General features: G+C 42.5%; 1 protein-coding gene across 1 annotated transcript in view; it reads left to right on the top strand.

Moving 5' to 3' along the window:
- Nucleotides 1-27,044, top strand: part of TPRN (taperin) — an 86,118-nt gene that overhangs the window by 3,068 nt on the left and 56,006 nt on the right. The window lies entirely within an intron of this gene.

Genomic DNA, 27,044 nt, shown 5'->3' with positions numbered 1-27,044 from the left:
CAATCACCTCTTCCTGCACTAAGTCGGGCCTTACCAATCAGGAGCTGCTTTGACATGCAGCTCCTGATTGGTAAGGCCCGACTTAGTGAAGGAAGAGGCAGTCGGAGCATACAGCGAGTGATTTCCCTCACTCGCCGGCTGCTCTACCCTGCCTCTCCCGCTGCCCTCTCCAGTCTTCCCCACGTTAAACCGTAGTCACGGTTTTTCAAGATTCGCAGGGGTTCCTGGAACGGAACCCCCGTGAATATCGGGAGAGTACTGTATAGCTAAAGAGACATATGATCAAGAAACTGTTTTATTTTACTTTTGTGATTATGATAAACATACTGAAGGCCTCAAAATAGTACCTGGTGGGCTGCATGTGGCCCTTGAGCTGTGAGTTTAAGACCACTGATCTATAGGATAGTACAAATTCTTGCTTTAGAAATGGTCCAGATCCAAAATGAAGGACAAAGCATATGTTTAAATGATACCTTCCAGTAGTACTTAAGTGATGGTGCCCTGGGGATGTAGAAGCTTTATACAGGGAAGCTTTATACAGGGAAAAAGTTCCCAAATTCTGGTACTATTAGGTGAGCAGTGCAGTTTTGAGCCATAACCTCTTATTCTGTAATCTTGCATGCTTAATTATATGCTTAGGATACAGGTTATAGAATACCTACAGTTACATGTGTAACTTAATTGGCAAATTAGCTGCGAATTGGTACTAATTTGCAGTTACATGTGTAATTCTATATGCTATTTTAGGAGGAGATGCTGAAAAGATCTCAGCCCAACCAACCAACTTCCTAAATGTTGAGCGTTATTTTGTCACTGTAGTTGAAAAGTGTTATCTTATTTTGTTACGTGACAATTTGCAGAAACGAAATTATATGTTTGACATTGTTTCCGATCAGTGATTGAACCATATCCATGTCATTTTCTTCTTTGTTGAGTTGAGAACTTTTCAGCACTCCCTCGTATAACTGTGAAGCGGCATATTAAAAAAAAAGTCTAAGTCCGTTTTGGGCCTAAGTTGCTAGTAACCCAAAGTCAGAAACATCCAAAGTTCATTCTCAAAAAATACATCCCCCCATTTTTTTTTTTTTGAGAATCTTCTACTTGTACATCCAGCCGTTTGATCGTCCAGAAACAGACCGCTAAGTCATCTATCTTTATACCCCATTCTTGTCCAAAAAATCGTTCAAGTCAAAAATGCCTAGAACAAGACCTTTTGGACGTGAGAGAGACCAGCAAAGTGATGGACTGGACACCCAGACATGGCAACACAGTAGTGGGGCACCTTATAGGGTACTGCTGTGAACTTCACAAAAAGGGTGTCACATAGACATCTCACCACAACTCCCTTATAGGTCCTGGTGAGCCCCCCCCTAAACCTACTATACCTACCTGTCTACCACCCCAATAGCCCTTATGGCTGCAGGTGCCACCTATATGGTAGTACAGTAGGGTTTGGGAGGGTTTTGGTGGGTGCATGAATGCAGTGGTTAGAGTGACTTATGGGCCTGGGTCCTCCTCTCTATGGTTCACTAGCCCACCCCCCAGACTTCTTAAGACACCTCTGTGCAGCTCTACCAGGCTTTCCTATGCCAGGTGCTGATGTTCTGCAGGCAGGTATGTACTTTTTTATTCCGATTTTGTGGTGGTGGGTTGTCAGTGATCACTTGGGGAGTGTGTGAGGGTTTGTACTTTGTGTCTACAGTGGTTATCTGATCACTTTGGATACCTTCTGGGCACTTACACTTTCCCCTCCCCATTCACGATTTCCACACTTGCGGTTTCACAAATTTTTTTTTTTTTTTGGGGGGGGGAACCCCATATTTTATCATGTTCCTGCCTTCCCCCCGGCATCCCGGCCTTATCTAGTGGTCTAGCAGGCTTCTGGGGCAGGAGCGATCTTCCTACGCTCCTGCTCCGTGTAGATCGCCAATAGATAATGGCTGCCTTGAGCTCCCGCCGTGGTCTCGAGAGACTACGGAAACTCACGGCAGGTTTTTAGATGTGTTTCTGTTTCGATTATGTACCTCGTAATGTATAAACTCTATAGCAAGGAGATGTAGAAATGGGAGGGGTACGGGCATGTCATAGGCATAGGCATGCCCAGAACTTAAGCATAAGTAACTGCTGGGATTCTCTACATAGCACCACTGTGACATTTACAACAGCTATTGACATGGTGTAAACCAGTGTTTTTCAACCTTTTTACACTTATGGACCGGCAGAAATAAAGGAATTATTCTGTGGACCGGCATCGGTCCGTGGACCGGCAGTTGAAGAACATGGGGCTAAGTCATGGGCCAGACCCCGCCCATCTCTACCCAATCTCCACCCCAGACCCTGCCCTCATAATAGTACTAATTGCACCTTGCACGTCCCGTGCCTCATCTGGAAGCCTTCCCTCTGACGTTGCAATGTCGGAGAGAAGGCTTCCGGTTCAGATGCAGGATGCCCGTAGGAGCCACTGCCCGTGGCTTTGTGCACTGAATCAGTTAGGAAAAGGGAGCTGGCTCGAAGATAACGCCGCATTGATCGCACCGTGGACCGGCGGTTGAAGAACACTGTTTTGGGCCTGATGCACGTGCTGGCCCTGTGGACCGGCAGGAAATTTCTGTAGACCGGCACTGGTCCATTGACCGGTGGTTGAAGAACACTGGTGTAAACTGTAATACCTCAAATGTTGGACTTAAGCTGGTATTCTATAATGACAATTACACACACAATTGTCAATTATAGAATTTGCATTTAGCACATAGCATCCTGGGCTTGATTTTTAGCAACCTGTAGAGAATTATCCCTAAATAGTAACAATATTCCTTTTTGAACATCTGCCCACTTAGTCCCTAGCAAATGATTATAGGTCTGAGAGGGGCAGGCCATAGATTTTTGACACTGAGTATCTGTGATATGAAAAATTTGGAGGAGGATTTTGGCAGTATTGTATTACCCTGTAGTCCACATTTGTGTGAAGCAGGAGTAAGGAAAGGAAATGGGGTTTTTATATACCACTTGAACAAGGTGTAAGTGGTTTACATTCAGGTACTCAAGCATTTTTCCCTATCTGTCCTGGCAAGCTCACAGTCTAATAGACCTGGAGCAAATTTTAGTTGTGTCAGCAGCATAGCGAGGGAAGGAGGCACCCAGCATTTCTGTGCCATGCATCCTTCCTCAAATCTTTGCTGGCAGTGAGCAGCATCTCCTGCCTGCTTGTGCTGGCCTGAGCTCTCCCTCTGATGTCACTTCCTGATACAGCGACATCAGAAGGAGAGCTGAGGCTGGTGTGAGCAGAAGGTGAAGATTTAAAAAGGTGGGTGGGCTGAAAGGAGAGGTGTTGGCTCCTGGGGCAGTCTGTCCACCCCTCATTCCCCTCGCTATACCACTGGTCAGCAAATTAACTTGTATCCACAGCTCTGAAAAACAAGCAGTTTTTGCCCAGTGAATGTAGTTTCTGTTCAGTCTGCTGGCAATTACCTGATATTGTAAGTAGTGAAGCCTGATTTGGAGATTGGCTTGTGCACCTTTTACTGAGCAGTAACTGAGCTGCCCTGAGAGTTGTCCTATTACATACCACTAAAGGTGCCCAAGTTGCTGTGCAGGTGGCTGCTTCCTTAAGAGGGTGAATTTACTTGCTACATGATGTCTTTGGAACCCCTATTGACTTTGCTGTGGTTTGGAGGTTATTCAGAAAAAAAATAACTTTTCTTTGGAGCATGTTGTGCTGCAATCTTGGACTAGCAGTTAGGGCAGGTGGAGGCACAAGTCTGGTTTGGGTGTGACCCTGAAGGTCTGGCGCTCTACAGCGTCGCCAGGTAATACAGCCATATGTTTAATTCTTTGTGGTGTACAATTACAGTCATGACTCTACACAGGATTTTTTTTTTTTTTGCCTGGCAGTTTCCTCATTTTCCTTTCTGGACTTCCCACTCCATTGAAGCTTGCATTTGTTGGGCTGTGGTGTCGGGAACCTTTGCATGTAACGATCTGGGGGGTTTCCCCTATTTTTGTGTTGCCATTCCACCTCAGCCCAGTGATCAGAGCAAAGGTGAGCCGGAAGCTATAAACTGCAGCTATGGAATGCTTTAATATGACTCCAGTTTACACACTGACTTGAGACTCCCTCCTACAAGGGGCTGTGAATGTTTCCTCTGCCATAGAAGGAGTAGACACCAGCTCACAGAATCCACGTGGCAGTACACTTCACTCACAACTGAGCTGACCCAAGAAATTATACAAACAAATTATTAACAGCGCAAGAATTTTCACCCTGAATCAGAGAAGTCTGTTGTCAGGGAGTCTTGTATCTGTGTGTCTGTAATTTATGGGGGGATGGGATACCAAATCGGAAGAATTTGTGATGGGTAAAGTCTTGGGGCTCCTTTTACAAAGGCGAGCTAGGGCCTTAATGTGCGCAATAGCGCACGTTAAAGTCCCAAGTGCACTAGCCACTACTGCCTCCTTTTTAGGAGGCGGTGGATTTTCGGCTACCGCGCACTATAGCACGCGATAATTTTGTGCGTGCGCTAAAAATCTAGCGCACCTTTGTAAAAGGAGCCCTTGGTTACCAATTAGCATGAGTGCTGAATGGTGAATCGTGTTGATTAGTTGGTGAGATGGCAATAGGCAGGTAGAGTTGCTTACTTGGTTTCAGTTTATAGTTTGTTTAAAACTTGATCGGATGCTACTTGGTGTACCATCAAAGTGGTTTATATTATATGCATTAAAAAAAGGAAAATTGATGAGCAAGAAAGAAATAATATATTTCCTATATAAAAAAAGTTACAGTATGCTGTAGGTTGTGCATAGGCCAGATTGTTCACCATCCCCATGTCCATCAGATACAAATAACTTGTTACATCAAAAGCATCAAGGAAAAGATATGTTTTGAGTAATTTTTTTAAAACTTTGAAAACAAGGATTCCATTCTAAGCATGTTTGGAAACTAGTTTCTGGTAAATTTGTCAGAAAGATGGGATCACCAACTTACCGTACTCCCAGAAGCATATACATAAGTTTCATACTCAATGTGCAGTTTTTCAGAAGTCCTCATTTTCTGCTGTTTGCATCACAAAACTTTAATTTTTTTAACTTCATATACAGGTCCCTTTCTGAGCGAATCTTTCACCAGTGCAAAGAACTGTAGGATATCTTCCCCCATAAGATGGACCTGCCCTTTATTCACTGCCTCTGACAGAACAGAATTACTAATCCCTGCAGGGATCGGTATTGCTAGCTGCTGCTGCATAAATCTTTTAGGCACTTGGCAGCTTTTCAGGCCAGGTTGTCCATTTCCTGGGGATTATTTTTGGTTCTCAGTGTATACAAGAACGGATCATGAGTTTTTCACTTTAACCACCTATAAATCCTCTCTCTTATAAAATATAAATAGTCTGCCCATATACCCCAGGCCCCTACAACAAAAGCCAAACTCCCTCAGATCCAGTAAGCACTATTTGCTGAAGGCAGTAAAACATGGCATTCACTTATGACATGACTAGCAGAATTACACATTTATATAATAAAATTTCTGAGAATTGCCGCTGCTGTTATCTGGCGCTGGCCTCTGTATTTGTATAGGGGGTTCTGTTCCTACTGATATTTCTTATTTAAACATTCTAGTTTCTCAGTGTGTTTTTTTTTTTTTTTTTTATAGTTTGTAAGGTTTGATAAGATTATATTGGAGCTGTTGTCATCTCTTAAATGTTTCCCTACCTTTCAAGTTCTGAGCCCTTTCCAGTATTAAAAAAGTGTGCTGCTCTCCTCCCTTTGTCTAGCTGTTCTCCTTGAATTGCCTTGCCTCTCCCCCAGCTTCCTCATTTATTAGCTGCTGCTTTTCCTTCAAGTCTATTAATTATTTTTGGGCCCATCAGTTTTCCTTCTGATTTGACTACCCTGAGATTACAACCTTTTGGGCCTTGCATCTACTTGAAAATTGCCAGATGGATGCTTGTGTGCATAAGAGTCATGGCCAGCAAGAAAAAGGAGGTGATAATGCATCTGTATAAGCTTCAGAGACCTCATTTAGAATACTGTGTACAATTCTGGAGACTGTATTTTCAAAAAGATCTCAACAGGTTGGAGTTTGTCCAGAGTTAGCTATTAAAATGATCAGTGGTCTTTGTCATAAAAGCGTATAAGGACAGACCTAAAGATTTTAATGTGTTTCCTTTAGAAGAAAGGCAGAAATGGGGAGATCTGCCATGGACGTATTTTAAGTGTTTTATATCATAAATGCATAGAAGATGGGCCTCTTTCAGTTGAAAAAAAGCCCTGGAATGAGAGGGTTTAGGATTAAGGGGAAAGCAAATAGATTTAGGAGGGAATAATTAAGAGCAGTGTTTCTCAACTTCAAGTCAAGAACCCCAAAATCTAACAAATATCAACCAAGTGCCCCTGACCCCACCCCCATAATAGTACTAATTGTAGTGCAATTTCTTCCATTCATTTTTTCATATACACACAATATAATCTTAATACATAATGGTAACCACAAAATTAAAAAAACAAAGCACACTGTACACAGAGAAAATGTTAACTATTATTTATATTTGGGAGGTTTTTTTTTTCAAAGAGATCAAGGCAGATTACTGTAAAATATGCAATGTCATCTCAGTAACAACTATAGAAAAATAGACAAATATAGTGCAAAATATAGACAGCAGATATAAATTCTCATAACTGACACATTTCAATCACTAAATTGAAAATAAAATAATTTTTCCTACCTTTGTTATCTGGTGATTTCATGAGTCTCTGGTTGCACTTCCTTCTGATTATGCATCCAATATTTATTTCTTTCTGCCTCTTGCATGCTTCCTCTGGACCTCATTCTCTTCCCCAACCAACATCTCTCTCTGTCCCTCCATGAGTCCAACTTTTCTTCTCTCCTCTACCCCAATTGACATGTCTCTCCCCTCTCACTGTCCATCTGTCTTTCTCTCATTCCCTCCCTTGCTGCAAAGGGAGTGGGGAAAGAGAGAGAGAGATCAGAGTGTATTTCTCCCACCCCCTCTACTGTCATATCCAACATTCTCACTCTCATCCCCCAAATCATGTGTTGCATTTTTCACCACTGGCCACCAGCCTCATGCCCATTTCTCCTTCTATCACCCCTCTCCATCACCATGCCACATCTCTCCCTCCATTACTATGTCCAACATTCCTCCCTCATGTATCACCTTCAATCTGCCCCTCTGATTTCTCTCCGCCACCATAGCCAACATTTCTTCCTCTCATACTTCTATTCCCCATGCATCTATCTCTACCTCACTCCTCTTTTTTCCTTTCTCCATGTGCACTCACTCACACACTCATGCCCAACAATTCTCCCTTTCTATTCCCTCCCTCCTATGCCCCAAGTTAGTGCCCTCTTCCTTCTGTGTCCCCTCCCATGTTCCAATGTTCCTCATCCCCTCTTCTCCCTTTGTCCCACGATCATGTCCCCTCTCTCCCTTACTTGCTCGCTCCAGGGCTGCACTCGCTCCCTTCAGGGCCATTCAGCTGGGCTGCTCCTTCCAGGTAAGTCACCTGCAGCGTGCAAGAGCCGATTCCCACGTCTTTGTGTGAATGAAGGTTGGAAGGAACAGACCAGCTGAATGGCCCTTAAGGAGGTAACTGGGATCCCCCGCTGACCCGGAAGGCTTCCCTCTGACGTCAGCTCTGACTTTGGAGGGAAGCCTTCTGGTTGGCTTCAAAGGAGGGGGGAATTCACCTGGAGGGCATGGGATCCCCGGCGGTGTCCATTAAGGAGGAAGGGGGTGGGGGGCAGGAGACCTAGGCAGTGCAGTATACCCTCAAAAAGCGTCTCATGTACCCCTAAGGATATGCGTACTGTGTGTTGAGAAACTCTAGAGGAATAGCTCTTTATGTAAAAGATAGTTGTGTGGAAACCTCCTGTTGCAGGTGGTGAAAGACAGATTATATTTGAATTCAGGAATGTATAGTTCAAGCACAGTTGATCTGTAAGGGAGAGGAAAAGATACTAGAGATAGGTGATATGAATGAGCAGACTGGTAGGCTGTATGCTTTTTATATGCCATCATTTCTATGTTTCTGTATTACAAAATCATCAGGTCAGTGTGTCTGGGTTGTTTTTTTTTCTTCCAGTGGCTTCTAAAACTATTCATTCACTTTTTCCTTTGTTGCCACAGGTGGTGGAGCATCCACTGGTCTTGTGCTCTCAACTTAACCTCTATATATTGATTTATTCATTTGCTTTTCTAAAGAAGAATATGCCAGTTCAGTTCTAATCTCAGGAAAGTCAAAACATGTTATGTTATTAGGCTTCCCTACTGTTTGTACTAATATAGCAAATGAAAAATCATGGGATGTTCATAAGTCTCCTTGTCATTATAGAGAGATGTTGATAACATTTCAAACGATGTAATCGGAGACCTATGTATAGAGAATGACGCAGGTACAAATTTGTCCCCAGATCTGTCCCTGTCCCTGTCCAAACTCTGACCTCATCTGCACAAGGGTTTGAGAACATATACATAAGCATAGATTAATGAGAGAACTCCAATATGGATTTAGTCAAGGGAAATTTTGCCTCACCAATCTACTGCATTTCTTTTGAAGGGGTGAATGAACATGTAGATAAAGGTGAGCCGGTTGATATCGTGCATTTGGATTTTCAAAAGACATTTCACAAAGTAGCTCATGAAAGACTTCTTGAAGAAATTAGAAAGTCATGGGTTAGGAGGTAATGTCCTATTATGGATTAAGAACTGGTTGAAAGACAGAAAATGGAGAATAGGTTTAAATGGTCAATATTCTCAATGGAGAAAGGTAAATAGTGAGGTTCCCCAGGGGTCTGTGTTGGGATTGCTGCTTTTTAACATATTTATCAGTGATCTAGAGATGGGAATAACTAGTGATATACTGGTAATTAAATTTGCTGATAACACAAAATTTGTTAAAATCGCAAGAGGACTGTGAAAAATAGCAAGAGGACCTTGGGAGACTGGGAGTCAAAATGGCAGATGACATTTAATGTGAGCAAGTGCAAAGTGATGCACTTTGGAAAGAGGAACCTGAACTATAGCTACATGATGCAGGTTCCACGTTAAGATTCACTGCCTGGATATGTTGAAACCTCATTTCAATGTGTGTCTAAGAAATCAAATAGAAAGTTAGGAATTATCAGGAAAGGAATGGAAAACAAAGATGAAAATGTTATAATTCCTTTGTATCGCTATATGGTACGGCCGCAATTTGAATAATGTGTGCAATTCTGGTCGCATATCTCAAAAAAGATGGAGTGGAATTAGAAAAGATACAGAGAAGGGCGACAAAAATGATAAAAGGGATGGACAACTTCCCTATGAGGAAAGGCTAAAGCAGCTTGGAGAAGAGACAGCTCAGGGGTGATATGATAGAGGTCTATAAAATACTGAGTGGAGTGGAAAAGGTAGATGTGAATTGCTTGTTTTGCTTTTTTCAAAAATACTAGGACTAGGGGGCATGGGATGAAGCTACTAAGTAGTAGATTTAAAACAGACTGGAAAAAATTTCTAAACCCAATGTATAATTAAACTCTGGAATTTGTTGCTAGAGAATGTGATGAAATCAGTTTAGCTTAGCAGAGTATAAAAACGTTTGGATAATTTCCTAAAAGACAAGTCCATAGGTCATTATTGAAATGGCCTTGGGAAATCCACTGCTTATTCCTAGTATAAGCAGCGTAAAATCTGTTTTACTACTTGGGATCTGGGTTAGCCATTGTTAGAAACAGGATGCTGGGCTTGATGGACCTTCAGTCTGTCCCAGTATGGCAATTCTTATGTTCTGTGTTCTTGTCCTATAAATTTCGTCTTGGAATCATTGCAGTTTACAAAAGAATTACAAGGATAGTCAGTAGAAGTTACAGTAAGGTTTTTAGGTCTCTTCACAGTTAGATCACAAATAAATTACAGAGAGAAGAAACATGATGGCAGATAAAAGTCCAAATGACCCATCCAGTCTGTCCATCCACAGTAACCATTATCTCTTCCTCTCTCTAAGAGATCCCATGGAATATCCCAGGCTTTCTTGAAATCAGACAGTCTGTTTCCACCATCTCCACCTTCACCACCACTGGGAGACTGTGTTCCACAGCCACCCATCTACCACCTTTCTGTAAAAAAAATATTTCCTTATATTACTCCTGAGCCTATCACATCGTAACTTCATCCTATGCCCTCTCATTCCAGAGCTTCCTTTCAAATGAAAAAGACTCGACTCATGCACATTTACATCACGTAGGTATTTAAATGTCTCTAACATATCTCCCCTCTCCCGCAGTTCCGCCAAAGTATATAGATGTGAGATCTTCCCCATACACCTTATGACGAAGACCACTCACCATTTTAGTAGCCTTCCTCTGAATTGACTCCATCCTTTTTGTATCTTTTTGACGGTGCAGCCTCAAGAATTGTACACAATATTCTAAATGAGGTATCACCAGAGGCATCAATACCTCCTTTTTCCTACTGACCATACCTTTCCCTATGCACCCTAGCATCCTTCTAGCTTTCGCCGTCACCTTTTCAACTTGTTTGGCCACCTTAAGGTCATTGCATACAATCACACCCAGTGTGTGTGTGTGTGTGTCCTGCTCTTCTGTCATGCACATAAGTTTTCACCCCTAAACTGTACCGTTCCCTTGGGTTTTTGCAGCCCAAATGCATGATCTTGCATTTCTTAGCATTAAATTTTAGCTGCAAAACTTCAAACCATTCTTCAAGTTTTGCCAGATCTTTCTTCATGTTATTCATACCTTTCTGGGTTTCTACTCTATTGCAGATTTTGGTATTATCAGCAAAGACGCAAATCTTGCCCGACAGCCCTTAAGCAATATCTTTTATAAAAATGTTAAAAAAAATAGTCCCCAGAACCTTGACACACACCACTAGTAACATACCTTTCCTTTGAGTGATCTCCATTGATTACTACCCTCTATCGCCTTCTACTCAACCAGTTCTTGACCCAGCCCATCAGTTTGCATCCCATCCCGAGGACACTCAGTTTATTTATTAGACGTCTGTGTGGAACACTGTCAAGGCTTTGCTAAAATCTAAATACACCGTATCTAGTGCACTCCCTCTTTAGCGCTTTCCTGAATTTGTAATAGGCGGAGAGTTGAAGCAAACTTAACCTTAGGACATTCCAAACTTTGGGCCCCTGAAATTCGAAGATAAACTCGAACATTGTTTTTCGTTGAACTTGTTTGAGGCCAGTTTGAGGCATTGTGGTGTTCTTGAGTTAAGAAAAGAGTGGGTGATCAAAAAGGATTATGCATATACATATAAAAAGAGTAGTGAAGACCCTCCTCTTCAACTAAACGGACACCAGCTGACAGACTCCTCTATATATTATATCCTTCCTCCTATATACGTCTTGTTTTGCAACCAGTCATGTCATTAATGTACTGTGAATGTCTTTTTTTTTTTTTGGTAACCCATTCTGAGCTTCTGGGAGTACAGGATAGAAATATAAATAAATAAATTAAATAATTATGTATATCTTCATAAATTGTTTAAGAATTAGACCTTATTTAAAAAGAATAAATAAAACAAACACATTTCAAAAATAAATCAATTTAGATTACACAAATAAAAGTATATTGTATCAAATAAAAGTATTAAAAAATGCTTAAAAGGATTATTGACAAATATATATCTGGCAAGTAATAAAATACACAGTGTAAAACATTAAAATCAGGTGTTGATGGAGTATGACTCTAAGAAATGAAACCATAAAGCAAATCAATGAAATAATTGGTATACATCCAACACAAAAACCAATTGTGTGATCAAAACAGGCCAGGGCTGGCCACGAGCAGCCTGTTTTGAGGATGCCTCCTGTTGACCACTGCTCTTCGGGTAAGGAAGAGTGAGGAGTTTGCTGCTCAAGACCGCTGCCTGCTTCTGCCATTATGGGGCTTGAGGGAGGAAGGTTTTGTGGCTCACAATCGCTGCTGCGCTGGTTGTAGCTGCTTTGGAGCTTGAGGGAGGATTTGTGGCTCAGGATGCTGCCGCTGGTGCTTCGAGGAACATTTTACTCAAGTATTTTCCTTGTCTGTCCTGGCTATGAATCGCTTGTTTACTCTTTCCAAAAATAAAATGCATGCAATGAAGCTACTAAGTAGTAGATTTATTTAATCATCTTCCTTTTCTTAGTTCCTCTGTTTCAAAGGGGATTGCTACTGCAAAGTGGATTCCGCCATCAAGTTCCAATTTTCAGAAAATATGTTTGAATCTTCAACCTCACTATTTTTAATCTCATTCCAGAAAATGTAGGGGTCTAACTCTCTTATATTTATTCATATTGCACTGGTACTGAGTTTCTTTGAATTCCCAATTTACACTATCTAATTGTGAAACTTAGTAAATAGGGAAACTTAGGGATATTTTTCCAAAAATCTAATATTAGATACTTCATTGTTTGTGAACCGCTGTAAACTTCGAAGAGGTATTGGCAGTATATAAATAAAAATTGTATTGTAAAAACCGGTCTGACTACTGTGAGTCTGACCATTGAAAATTACATTACATTACATTAGAGATTTCTATTCCGCCATTACCTTGCGATTCAAGGCAGATTAGAAAAGAGTTAATAGAAGGTGGATTACAAAGGAAGATATCTGATCATTTCCAGGGAGGACAAAGAGAAGATCAGGTAGATTCGGGGAGTCGGGAAGTTAGTGGGAAGAAGGAAGGAACTTGCGGTATGAAGACTTTTTCGGGGATTTCTTGAAATGTGTGACTCTCTAATTCTTGATAGCAGTAAATAATCACGGCAAGGAATGCAGTGGGGGTTAGGGTGATATTCCTGTAGTCCAACGCTACTCACGAGCTCCATAATGACCAGTGCTACTCACGGTTCCTAAACTGCCGACCACTAATCATGTACTCGCTACAGCATTAAAGCTTTAGTACAATTATGTTCTGTTCTGTCAGTACAGTGAATGCTGTCCTAAATCTATACTATGCCATGTAATATTTTCTACGAATGCCACAAATTTTTCTAAGCTATGTCTGCCAAATATGTCTTTCAATAATTTTGTCCTTCTATACTGTGAATGTACCTTCGTAACCCGTTCTGGGCTTCTTTGGGAGGACAGGTTAAATAAATGAATGAATAAATAAATATGTTAATGACTGTCACCATGTGCAGGTTTGGCTGTTGTGCTCATCATCTATGCAGTGGGAGCTGCTGGTGATGCCTATAGTGGTAGTCTGACACCAGCCTACAAATTGTAACTGATTAATTCTTGAAAACCATTTCTTTATGAAAAGAATTTTAGTTGGATGTTTTTGTCATAGGTTACAGATGAAGGGCCAGCACAGAAAACAAGCGCAAATATCACATGATTTTCAGATGTCTGTGTTTGTGAGGAGCTAGCTAAATTAGGAGTAAGCTAAATAATGAAGCAGGATGGGATATATCCAAGGATACTGAAGGAACTAAGTTCAGTCTGACCTTTTTCAATGCTGCTTTAGAACCAGGAGTGTTCCTGGCGTATTGGAAATGGCAAGATGTGGTCTTTCTACATAAAAGTGGCAGTGAGGAGTGTCAGCCTAGCATTGCTAGCAGTCAGCATTTTCAGGTGGTCTAACCAATGGCAGCAGAGGCCTATGGGATATTGTATCAATCTGACTCTAGAATGTTGATGCAGATTGACCCTAAATGCTCTTGCACAGAATTCACATACATTAAGCATCCAGCCAGACTAGATTGCTTATCAAGAAGATATGCTCCTTGAATGGGACAAAGAAGCCAGAGACTAATGCCATCTACCATGCCTGCAAGTATCACACCCTCCTTATCAATTAAACTAAGCATTGTTTCAAACAGTTTACAAATTATAAACAGAAAGATACTGGGAAATACAATAGTTTCTATTTTTAGAATAAGACTCCAACGTATAAAAGCCTCCTCTCTGCAACACCCCCCTCTCTCTGGAACATCACCCCTCCCCTCTCTGTCTTTCCTCTGGACTCTACACCCTAAATGGCGAGACCTTAGCAAGAACCACTGCAGAATGGGACTTGGGAGTAATCATTAGCAAAGACATGAAGTCTGCCAACCAAGTGGAGAAAGCTTCATCCAAGGCTAGACAAATGATGGGTTGTATCCGAAGAAGCTTCGTCAGCCGGAAGACCGAAGTTATAATGCCGTTGTACAGATCCTTGGTGTGTACAATTCTGAAGACCGCACTATCAAAAAGATGTGCAGAGAATGGAGTCGGTTCAGCGAATGGCCACCAGGATGGTCTCAGGACTCGAGGATCTCCCGTATGAGGAAAGGCTGGGTAAATTGCAGCTATACTCACTCGAGGAGCATAGAGAGAGGGGAGATATGATTGAGACGTACAAATATCTCATGGGCCCTATTGAGGTAGAAGAGGATATCTTTTTTTCTCAAAGGACCTAAGGCGACAAGAGGTCATCCGTTGAAATTCAAGGGTGGGAGATTTCATGGTGACACCAGGAAGTACTTCTTCACCGAGAGGGTGGTTGATCATTGGAATAGTCTTCCACTGCAGGTAATTCAGGCCAGCAGCACGCTGGACTTCAAGAGAAAATGGGATAAGCATGTTGGATCACTTCAGGGAAGAATTTAGGGGGTGGGTCAGAGTGGGCAGACTTGTTGTGCCGTGACCCTTTTCTGCCATCATCTTCTATGTTTCTGTTTCTAAGGCAGGTAAACTGTCTTTTCTCTCTCATTAATTGTAATGATTGATGTATCTTTATAAATCTTGCTTGTCTGTAATATTAAGCCTATTTCTAATGGATCAAGCAATTTTAGGCAGCATGGTTTTACTTGAGATGGTCTTGTCAGATAAATCAGAAGAGTTGGGTCAAGGGGGAGTATTAGATATGTCATACTTAAATTTCAGCAAAACCTTTGATATGGTTCTGCGTAGGCAACATAAATATACTAACCATCATTGGTATGGGCCCTGAAGTGACTAAATAGGTTAGAAACTGGTTACGTGAATAGCGAAAAAGGATAGTGGTAAATGGTGTTCCCTCTAAGGAAAAGAGCATGGCTGATAATATGCTACAAGGATTGGTCTTGGTCGGATTCTTTTTAATGTTTTTGTGTTGTTTAAGAAAGTAGGCATTTCCATTACATGAAGCAGGAATCAGCGAAGCTTGAAGAGTGGTCCAGAATTTGACAGCTTAGACTTGAGATGCAATGCTAAAAAAAAAAAAAAAAAATTACAGGCTTCTTCTTTTTGGATATAAAACCCCAAAGAAGCAGTATAATCTAGGGGGTGATTGTGTATGAAAGAAGAGCAGGGACCAAGCAGGGACCTGGAAGCGATTGTATCTTGATAAACTTAAGGTGGCCAAATAGATATGGTGATAGTAAAAACCAGAAGGATGAGTGAGTGTATCAAGAGTGGATTAGCCATTAAGGAAAAGGAGGTGATAGTCTTATCAGAGGCTTATATAGAAATACTATTTGGAGTGTTGTGTGCTATTCTGGAGACTGTACCGAAAGAGTGGTTGACAATTGGAATGAGCTTCCAGCACAGGTGATCGAGGCCAGTAGCGTGCCAGATTTTAAGAACAGATGGGATGCTCATGTTGAATCTCTAAGAGGGAATGGGACATCAGAGTGCGATCTCTCAAAGGGTGGCTGGGTGGGTCAATAGAGTGGGCAGACTTGATGGGACTTGGCCCTTTTCTGCCGTCACTTTTCTATGTTTCTATGTTTAGATGGGATGGAATTTGTCTAGAGCAGTGTTTCTAAACTTCTTCAAGTCAAGTACCCCCTGTCTAACAAATATCAAGTGAGTACCCCTGCCCAAGCTCCGCCCCAGACCCCACCCCCATAATAATAGTACTAATTGTAATGCAATTTCTTCCATTCATTTTTCATATACACCCACAATATAATTTTATTAATCCATAATGGTAACTGCAAAATAAAAAAACCCAAAAAAAGCACACAGAGAACAATGTTAAATTATCATTTGTATTTGGGGGGGTTTCTTTTTTTTTTTTAAATTCTTTATTCATTTTCAAAATTACATTAAGTGTTAAATATATTCATTCACATTAACAATAAATACATCACTTACAATCATTGGTACATTACATAAATTCTTATCCCTTCCCCTTTCCCATCCCTCCCTCCCATATAATCCATTATCATATAAAACATGTAATAATAAAATACCCCCCTCCCTACACCTTAAATTGATAAATATAAGGGAAACAATTTCAATCAATCTTTACAATATTTTGTTAATGGTTTCCACACATCCTGAAATTTCTTAAAATAACCCCGTTGTAATGCAATGTAATGGGGGGGTTTTCTTTCAAAGAGGTCAAAGCCGATGACTTTAAAATATGCAATGTCACCTCAGTAACAGCTATAGAAAAATAGACAAATATAGTGCAAAACATAGACAGATATAAATTCTCAAAACTGACACATTTCGATCACTAAATTGAAAATAAAATAATTTTTCCTACTTTTGTTGTCTGGTGATTTCATGAGTTTCTGGTTTCACTTCCTTCTGACTGTGCATCCAATATTTATTTTTCTGCCTCCTGCATGCTTTCTCTCATCCAGACCTCATTTCCTTCCCCAAACCAATATCTCTCTCCCTCCCTCCATGAGTCCAACATTTCTTCCTCTCTGTTCTACCCCTATTAGCAACATTTCTCCCTCTCTCATCCCCCGAATCATGTGCAGTATTTTTCACCACTGCCCACCAGCCCCATGTTCATTTCTCGTTCTATCACCCCTCTCCAGCACCATGCCTCATCTGTCCCTCCATCACCATTTCCAACATTCCTCCTCCTTGCATCCCCTTCAATCTGTCCTTCTGTTCTCTCTCCACCACCATATCCAACATTTCTCCCTCTCATCCTTCTATTCCCCATGCATCTCTACCTCACTCCTCTCTATCCCTGATTGGCTGGCATGGACCTATAAGGCAGGGGTAGGGAACTCTGGTCCTCGAGAGCCATATTCCAGTCGGGTTTTCAGGATTTCCCCAATGAATATGCATTGAAAGCAGTGCATGCACACAGATCTCATGCATATTCATTGGGGAAATCCTGAAAACTCGACTGGAATATGGCTCTCGAGGACCAGAGTTTCCTACCCCTGCTATAAGGAGAAGATTCTCCAGCAGCTCCATTGGTAGGATCAACTTAAAAATTTTTAAGAGAGTCTGGTTCTTTTTTCTTGGGAGGGCATGGGGGAGGGGGAGAACAGGATATTACCTCCTATACCATGACTTTTTAATTTCCTCAGATGCCATGAGGTACTTTGTCAAATGCCTTTTGAAGGTGGGTGGAATGGTATAGCACCCACCTACCTCCAGAAGCTGCAGCCTTGCCTGCCTACTCCCAGCAGTAATCTCCAACTCTTCCTCTTTCCCTCCAAGCAGTAGACTCTCAATTCCTCTTTCCTTATTTCTACTCCCTTGGAGGGAACATCTCTCAATTATGGATCAAGAACTGGTTAAAAGAAAGAAAACAGGAGAGTTAAATAGTCAATATTCTCAATAGAGAATGATAAATTTAGTGGCTCCTAGGGCTCTGTGCCGTGACCACTGCATTTTAACAAATATATCAATGATCTAGAGATGGGAATAACTAGTGAGGTAATTCAATTTGCTGATGACACAAGGGTGTTCAAAGTTGTTAAATCGCAAGAGGACCTTGTGAGACTGGACATCAATAAGGCAGATGACGTTTACTGTGAGCAAGTGCAAAGTGATACATATGGGAAAGAAATATCCAAACTACAGCTACATGATGCACAGTTCTACATTAGAAGGCACTGCCCAGAAAAGGATCTAGGTGTCATCATTGAAGATACGTTGCAACCCTCATCTCGGTGTGCGGCAGTGGCTACGAAAGAAAAAGGAAGTGTTAGGAATTATAATAATAATAATAATAACAGTTTATATACCGCAATACCGTTAAGTTCTATGCGGTTTACAGAAGATTAGTGGGGTACAAGTTGAGTTGACGTACAATTATTAGACGTAGAATTATCAGAAAAGGAATGGAAAACAAAGATGAGAATGTTATAATGCCCCTCTGTCGCTTCGTGATACAGCCATATCTTGAACACTGAGTGCAATTCTGGTTGCCACATCTGTTAAAAAAAAACAAAACGCCGAGATATAGTAGAATTAGAAAAAGTACAGAGAAGGGCAGTAAAAATGTTAAAAGGGTTGGGACTATTTCCCTAATAGGAAAGGCTAAAGGGGCTAGAGCTCTTCAGCCTAGAGAAGAGACAGCTCAGGGGAGATATGATAGAGGTCTATAAAATACTGAGTGGAACAGAATAGGTAGATGTGAATTGTTTGTTTACTCTTTCCAAAAATCTCGTACTAGGACTAGGGTGCATGCGATGAAGGTCCAAGTAGCAGATTTAAAACAAATTGGAGAAAATATTTCTTCACCCAAAGTGTAATTAAACTCTGGAATTCATTGCCAGAGAATGTGGTGAAAGCAGTTAGCTTTACAGGATTTGGATAATTTCCTAAAACATAAACCATTATTAAAATGGACAGGGAAATCCATTGCTTATTTCCAGGATAAGCAGCATAAAATCTGTTTTATTCCTTGGGATCTTGCCAGGTATTAGTGACCTAGGTTAGCCACTCTTGGAAACAGGATACTGGGCTTGATGGACCTTTGATTTGTCCCAGTATGGCAACTCTTATGTTCTTTTGTAAAGGAGGTGTACCAAAGCTGGAGGGGGGAGGGGGGAGGGGTCCAGACCACCAGGTGTACCCCAAATACTGCATTAAGACAATAGCTTTAAAACCGTCAAGCTCAGCTGTGAAGAAGCATTCCCAGTATAGGAGCAGACTTTAGTCTCATAGGGGAAAGGGGGGAAACAAACCTAGCACCACTTGATGTAACTTAAACTCCTGTCCAAATTTCATGAATTAAAAAAAAAAAAAAAAAAAAAAAGCCGCCGACTATACCATAACTCACACATATACTTGATAGAGTCAACAAATACTGGGTAAGGAGCTAGATGAGGAGAAGCACCTAGGCAGAGCTACAACAGGCCATTATCAAATCCACTTGAAGATAGATAAATACTAAATACTAGGAATACTAAAAATACTAAATACCAGGGGGGAAAAATGTGACTCCCAGACTATGAAACTTCATAACATTACATTACATTACCGTATTTTCACGCATATAACGCGCATACGTGTATAATACGCGTATAGCGCGCGGGAACAAAGCATTGCTGTAAAAAAAAATCTATATAGCACGCACACGCGTATACCTGCCTTATAGGCTACTTCAGCAGCTTCTGGAGCTACAGATCTCCTGATTAACAAGGCTCCATGTGGACCATCTTTCCAGGGTGGAGCTCCTACTAGAGAATGACACGGGGAAAAAATCTGTCCCCGTCACCGCCCCGTCCCCGGCCCACCATCCTCTGCACCGCCCCGTCACCGCCATTCCATTCACCGCCCCGTCACCGCCACTGCCATCCCATTCACCGCCCCGTCACCGTCCCCGCAGCATCCATATAAGCCTTAGTACTCTAATATTTAGCGTATTCCATTCTTATAAATCAAAGTTCCTGCTGCTGAACTAGAGAAAGAGATGTTCAGCTGGCAGGGCTTTGTTTATAAATTTTTATTAACACAACTAATATACCACCATAATGTTTGCGACAGAGGACAAGTATGCAATAAATGCATTTTGCTGTTTCAATGCCAGTGCTCAGCAGAACAACAGACAGCAATATGGACATTCACCTTATGTAGTACTTTTTTAATATATAAAAATAGGCAAAATTAGTTGCTGTTTTATCATTATATTTTCTTGCCATTATAGTATTCTTCATTGATCATTTTTCTTTTTAAATTCAAAACAAATTCAACCTATCTTGTGTCCCAGCATGAATTCATGTTTCACTCAATTGGCTGTTTCAAGGGAATTAACCCTCCAACTTCCATTTGCAAAAATACCCAATGTTGTTCCTTCTATGAGCAATATTTAAATTATGAGGAACAACATTGGGTATTTTTGCTGAATTGTGCGACACCATTTGGGCTGAACATGAAGATTGAAAATGCCTGGTTAGCCCTGGACAGATGATTTGAACAGCCAGGAGCCTGTCCTGGCCATTTAAATCATTTTGAATATCTAGTCCAATGATAACAGAATTAGGGTGATTATAGAAACATAGAACTTTGTTGATCACTAAAAACAGTGGAGACTAAGGGTCTATCAAGCTCAGCATCCTGTCTTTGACACTGGCCAGTCTTGGTCTTTGGAACTGCCCATTGTGTCAGAAGCAATAGGGATTAAGTGACTTGCCCAGGGTCACAAGGAGTGTAGTGTAGCTCTAACCACTGGATTTAGAAGTTGGCTTCTTTTGGGATCTTTAACTCATCATCGCTAGGACTCGAATCTGAGTCCGTGGCACCTAACATAGAATGGAATTAGTATGGCAAAGTAATGAAGAATGGTCCAGCAGCCCCCACCCTCCCTCCACCTCACCTTATATTCGTTCCGAGTTTGCCGGCATCCTTTTTCTCTAGCCGCACGCGTTCAAAAAGCCGTGCATTTAGCTAGCTCCCTCCCTCCACCTCACCTTAAATTTCGAGTTTTCCGGCTTCCTTTTTTCCGAGCCGCACGTGTTCAAAAATCCGTGCACGCGCGGCTGCGCGAGTCAATCAAACTTCTCCTCTCCTGCAACTTCCTGTTTCCGGTTGCGTCAGAGGAGAAGATTGATTGACTCGCGCAGCCGCACGTGCACGGATTTTTGAACACGTGCGGCTCGGAAAAAAGGAAGCCGGAAAACTCGAAATTTAAGGTGAGGTGGAGGGAGGGAGCTGGCTAAATGCTACGGGCAGGCGGGCGGTGGCTGCGGGGACCGCGCGATCCTTGATACCTCACTGCGGAGACAAGACCATTCACCGCCCCGCGGGCGGTGAATGGCCTTGTCGCCGCAGCGACTGCTAGTTTTCTTCCCCGTTTTCGACCCGCGGCTAAAATGCGGTGGCCGCGGGTAAACCGCCACCGTGTCATTCTCTAGCTCCTACTACCCCTCTCCTCTCCACTCCATTAGGCATCCCTTCCCTCCCCATCAGTTCTCCTTCTCCATTCTTGCTCCTGGCACACACATACACTTCCCCCCCAATTGATTTTTGTCTCCCCCTAACTCTCAACCTCCTTCCTCCAGCCTAAACCCTTTTAGCTGTTTTGCAGATACCATGCTCATCATAGCTTTCCTACTTGATACCTACCACCCCATATACTGTATACTTGTGGCATACCCAACATCCCAGTTGCACATACCACCCCCAGCTCTTGTACCCCAGCACTCAGATACTTCTCTTCCCTCTCCCTTTTCTCTTGTCTTACAGCACAGATGACTTGCTCCCTTTCCCTTTATCCCAGTCCCCCCTTCCCACCTTGGCATCCTCTTCCAAGCAGGAGAGTGGCTTCCCATTGGATTGTATCCTCTTCCTCTCTGCTTTAGCGCTGAAAAGTGTGAACCACATTGTTAAAAGGCAGAAGAGTTTGCGGTCTAAATGCATCCACTTTGATCAGCACTGGGCTAGAGATTGGACCAGGGCGGGAGGGGGGAGGGGAGTGAGTGTGTGCGCACTGGTGGTGGGGGGGGGGGGGGCGACAAGGTGGGAGGAAGAGTAAAGAGCTTTCTGCTGATGCTGCCTTCTTTACACTGCCCTGCTTACTTCTGGAGGAATTCAGAGCAAAAAAAAAAATTGAAAATTCTGTGCATAAGATTTGAAAATAATGCACACTGTTTTTTCTTCTGAAGATCAGGCCCAGAGTTTTTTTATACTGGTAGCTTTGCACCATGTTATTAAAAGCATGATTTTCAGACTGAGGTATATGGGAAGAAGCAACTACAGAAGGAGCTGAGGCTGTTAGATTACCAAGTCTGGATAAGAATTAGCAACTGATGGGGAGGAGGAGACATGCACAGATAGATGGATGCTGGTGCTGCTTGACTTGGAACCTTGTCTTGTGTGCTGTGGACTGGATTTTGTGGTCCTTCCTGGAGCCACAGAATTGCTGAAGACTGAGGGTCCTGTATATAGTTTTCTTCTCTGTAAGCATCATTTTGCATGTTTCTTCATATGCTTCCTTAACATGTTAAATTACAAATTGTAGCCACAGTCTTTCTGACATGTAAGGTGCAGCAGAAATTGGTTGGACATTTGCTCTCAAGAAATGGGCTAGGTTGTGTGTAGTCCAAGTAATGGCATTAGGCCAGATGGAGAAATTGTTCAGTATATCTGGTCTATTTTTGGGGATCCATTAGGTACTGAGAGGTGTGATACAGAAATTACAGATGAGATGCTGTTACTTTTGGGGTTTTTTTGGTTGGATGAGAGAGGGGTTGTAGCACTGGGTTATAAGTGTTGTTGGGAATGGGGTGTGGTGGATGATTACAGGCACTGAAGTGAAGCAGTGTGGGGGGGGATAATCAGTCTCAGCTGGGGAGAGTGTGGATGGTGGGGAGAGGTGCTTTGTGGGCTGCCTTTACTTAGCACTTTACTGCCTCTAACCAGGTATGTGTTCATCTTAGGCCTCCTTAGTTTCGGGTACCACACCCTGCTCTGTGTTGCTTTGTTTAGCAATTCATATACCTTTTAAGGTATCGAGATTATGTACACAGTACTGCTGGTGCAGCCCCAGGCTCCTAACATGGTTGTGAACAGAAGAAACAGGTTTGTTGGGGAGGGAAGGCCATCTGTTTGCCTACCACCTCTTTGTGTCTGATTTTCTTTGGGAGGTCTTAAGGTGCAGGTTTACTCCTTACTCATTATTCTTCCCTGCCAGTCAGGAATCCTTGTCTCTTAAAAAAAAACACAAAAAAACAACATATATATCTATCTATCTAATATAATAAAACGCTAGGCCGCGCATGCGCACTTCCTATGTGTGCGCCGGTTTTCCGTGAGCTGTAGCGACACATAGGAAGTGCGCATGCGCGGCTTACGCTCTGTCCTGCTCCCTGTTGAAAGACGCAGCGTTTCCCTTACACTAACTTTGCCGTCGCCGCCTCTCCGCTCTTTCTCTTCCTCCCCCTCCGAGGCGGATGGCCAGTGGCTTACGCGCATGCGCTGGCTTGCCGCACCAGAGGACAAGATGAAGGGGGTGCGGAGCAGCGCTGGCGGCGGCAGTGTCCGGTAGGGAACACGTCCACGAGTCCCCCCTCCCGCATCAACTGCTGCTGCTCCTGTTTCAAGCGGCCTGCTGAGGTTTGCGGCCAGCTGTACCGAACCTCGCAGGCCGCTCTCCACATGGAGCACATTCCCTCTGACGCGATTGCATCAGAGGGAACATGCTACCATATGGAGAGCGGCCTGCGAGGTTCACTACAGCCGTTCGTGAACCTAAGCAGGCCGCTTTGAACATGAGCGGCAGCGGCGGAAGCAACCATGGGTGGATGGAGGGAGGGGAAGCGAAAAAGAAGGGCTATGGAGCAGGCAGGAAAAAGGGCTGCTTTGGGGGGAGGGGTGTGCTGGGGCCAGACAGCAATCGGGGGGAGGAACAGATGGGGGGCCATGAAGCAGGCAGGCATTGCACAACAGGGGGAAAGGGGGCTGCTTTGGGGGGAGAGTTGTGCTGGGGGCATACAGCAATCGGGGGGAGGGAGGAACAGAAGGGGGGCCACGAAGCAGGCAGGCATTGCACAACAGGGGGAGAGGTGAAAGGGGGCTGCTTTGGCAAGCAGGGGGGGCCAGGGAGACAGACAGAAAGAAAGACGCACAGACAGGGGACCTGGGAGAGACACAGACACAAAGAATGACAGACAGACAGCGTCCAGGGAGAGAGACAAATAAAAAAACAAAACAACACACCATACATACAGACATCTACTCTAGCACCCGTTAATGTAACGGGCTTAAAGACTAGTGTGTATATATATATATATTTCTTCTTGAAATAAACTTTCATCAATTTTAAGATTTTAATAATAGTTTTTAAAGAACAAAAATAAGTAAATACATATTATCTCATAGAATGGTTTGTCAGACTTGTAATGTGTGTCAAATCTAGTCCAAACTGAGCAGGAAGAATTTGGAGATATTTAAAAATGTATGTGTGTGTACGTGCCCAGAGAATGAGAGGTATCTAATATGCACAGAGACCGATAGCAGCTGGGGGTGTGAGAGAGCTGAGGCTGAACTTTGCTGGAAGGCAGGATAGTTCCCAGTTAGGTACATCCTGTTCAGAGCCTATGGTGACGGGGCATTACCTGAAGAAATAAATATATGTAGGTGGATCCTCATGTCTGCTCACACCATCTAGTGGCAGCTATATCTTGTCTCCTTTGCTGTACGGCAGTGAGTAAAACCTTTTTCACCTCACTGCACATTTGCAAGGTACAAAAATTGTCAAGGCAAACCGTGGACTGAATAGCAGTGATCAAAGTTGATTTTCAATGGTACCATCTGTCAAAGTGCTGCTTAATTGACTCTTGGTTTGCTCATCATGGTTTATATGAGCAGGAGTCTATCCTGCCCACAGAAGCCATACTAAATTTGGCCCCTCATTATTTAGAGCAGGATTTTGCTGCATTTCTTCCAGGTCTTTTAATGTATTTGTAATTTTCTATCATTTTTGCTGGGTTTTTGTTTTTTTTTAAATGAAAGCTTTTATTAACAATAAACACAGCAAGTATTACATATACATAGGAGATACAACAGCAGTGGAACAACAAGCAATACACCACACTCCAGAAAACGTCCGAAGTGAAGCCCAGAGCAGAAACATATGTAATCCCTACAGTTCAACAAAAACAGACTAATATACCCACCAGAACACAGCCCATACCCCCCTCCCCCTCCCCCCAGGGACAAAACGCCAAACCCACAGCACCCAATAGGTTGAGATACATCCAAGGTTATACGCAAACCAAAAATGAAAGAGAAAAATGATTATGAATTCCCCCAAGTCCCAATCTTTCCAGTCCAGCCCCAAGCTCAACTCAAGGCCCCCAGCCACCCCTGCCACACAACCCCCCACAGAAGCCCGAAATCTACGCCAAATGTGAGCATATCCATGTAATTTACCATGCCGTAGGGCAATTTTTTTTTTTTTTTTGCTGGGTTTTCAAGGTATCAAGAGTCCAATTTTCAAGAATCGGGTTGAAATATAGACAAAGGTAGAGCAGAATGAAACTCAGATTTGGGGGGTATGAGAATATGGGGTATTAAAGGGAGTGTAAAAGGAAGAAATGATATATGGTTTGCTACAAAAGCAATAAGTGTGAAAATAATGCACCAGGTATTATAAGATCAGCAACGATGCTGATTACATAAATAAACTATTCCTGGATAAATACTTTCAAAAAAAAATTTAATACAAAGTCAAATTTTTGAACTGGTCAAAAGTAGAGAAAAACAGTTAACAAAACCTGTGAGGTTTGCTTGCCTAGTTTGGAGACAAAGATTGTTTTCTAAGAGTCTTCGCTTCCCTGTGCCCTCTGTAATTAAAAAAAAAAAAAAAAAGAGCAAAAAGGCAAGAAAATTCTGCAGGACTTATGTCCAGTTCTTAAATTTAAACTTCAGAAACCAGGTAAGCTTGCTTGTACAATTATTTTTCTGGGGATTTTGCTTCCTTCTTGAACTTGCAAGAAATTAAACCCTGGCTTATGCAAAAAATGAACTACTTGGAAACTGGAGAATCAAACAGACCTGCAGGCTTCTTGTACTTTGTTTTGCTTTCTTTTTAATTTTATATAAATGCATTTTAAGAAAATTAAACCAAACACAGTCTTAAATGCAATGGCTAAGTTAACTGGCACTGTAAAGAAAATCCTCCCAAGTCCTCACTTCAATAATTCAGTAGAGCCGTTCTTGCTCTTTGCCCAGGCTGATGCAGCAAGACTCGTATTGATGGGCCAATTGCACATAGAGGTTACCGTGCACATGCACCAGTAGATAGGTGATTTCTACTACTGGCCGGTGCTGCATCAGCCCAAGCAGAGAGCAAGTGCAGCTGTTCTGAATTAGGGAGGAGGAGGTATTAATTGGATGTCTTGGAGGGCCCTGGGTCACTTTCACTGAGGAGAAGATTCTCAAATCTTACCATGCCCCTAACAATGTTAGCTAAACCTATACCAGCTGGTTTAGCAAGCATGTATTTTAGCGGCTGACAAAACAGCTCACTGGGGTCTTTTCTGAGCTTTCTAACAATCTCTAACTCTGCATGCAAATGTAATACAATGAGGTAATTAGTATTAAAATGAGCAATCCAGGCAATTCTCTATCATTGCTGGGTGATTCTCTAACCTCGTTGTTAGTACATTTGTGGGCAAATTTTTCCGTTAAGTGGGAGCTGTTGTAGCCTTAATTTCCTATCAGTGCCTGAGTGATGACTGGCTGAGGCACTGAAAGGAAAGTAAGGTTTGACAGCTCAGACCCCACTCCCCTGGAAAATCAGCAAAAGGGATGCCTACTTCCTCCCGCCAACATCGTCAAACTACCTCCCTCAGACATCCCTCCTTCCCAGCAGCAGAAGGGATGCCCACTCCCTCCTGTTATCCCCCTACCTTTTTCAGGAAGACTGACTGGATGGATGCATACTTCCTCTGGCCAGCAGGCCTGCCTTTTAAATGGTGGGCCTTCCCCTTCCTGGTGTATCCTGGGATGCAGTGGGGAGGGGCCTAAGTCTCTGGCCTAGATGCCTAAGACCCCTCCCATAGGATGCACTGGGAAAGGGAAGGCCTGCCATTTTGAAGAGATCTAAAGAGATGGGTCTGCTGGCCGGAGGGAGTAGGCATCCTTCCGACAGGCTTTACTGAAAAAGACAGGGGGGATCTTTATTTTTTTTGTTTTTTTTAACTTTCAGGTGTATTCTGCGCATGTGCCGATCGCTATCACCAGCGACTCATCCCATGCAAAGTTAGTGACCCTCTGTGAACCTCATTTGCATGCATGGTATTTTAAAGAAGAACTCGTCTTTTTAAAATCATTATAATAGTGGCCCATTGGATTGTACAGCAAAAATGAGAGAATCTTCCCCTGAATTTGTATACTCCCAAGGGAAACCTGCAGGAAC

Source organism: Geotrypetes seraphini, chromosome 10 (assembly GCF_902459505.1).
Source record: "Geotrypetes seraphini chromosome 10, aGeoSer1.1, whole genome shotgun sequence".
Classification (NCBI taxonomy): domain Eukaryota; kingdom Metazoa; phylum Chordata; class Amphibia; order Gymnophiona; family Dermophiidae; genus Geotrypetes; species Geotrypetes seraphini.
This window is presented reverse-complemented; position numbering and strand designations above follow the sequence as displayed.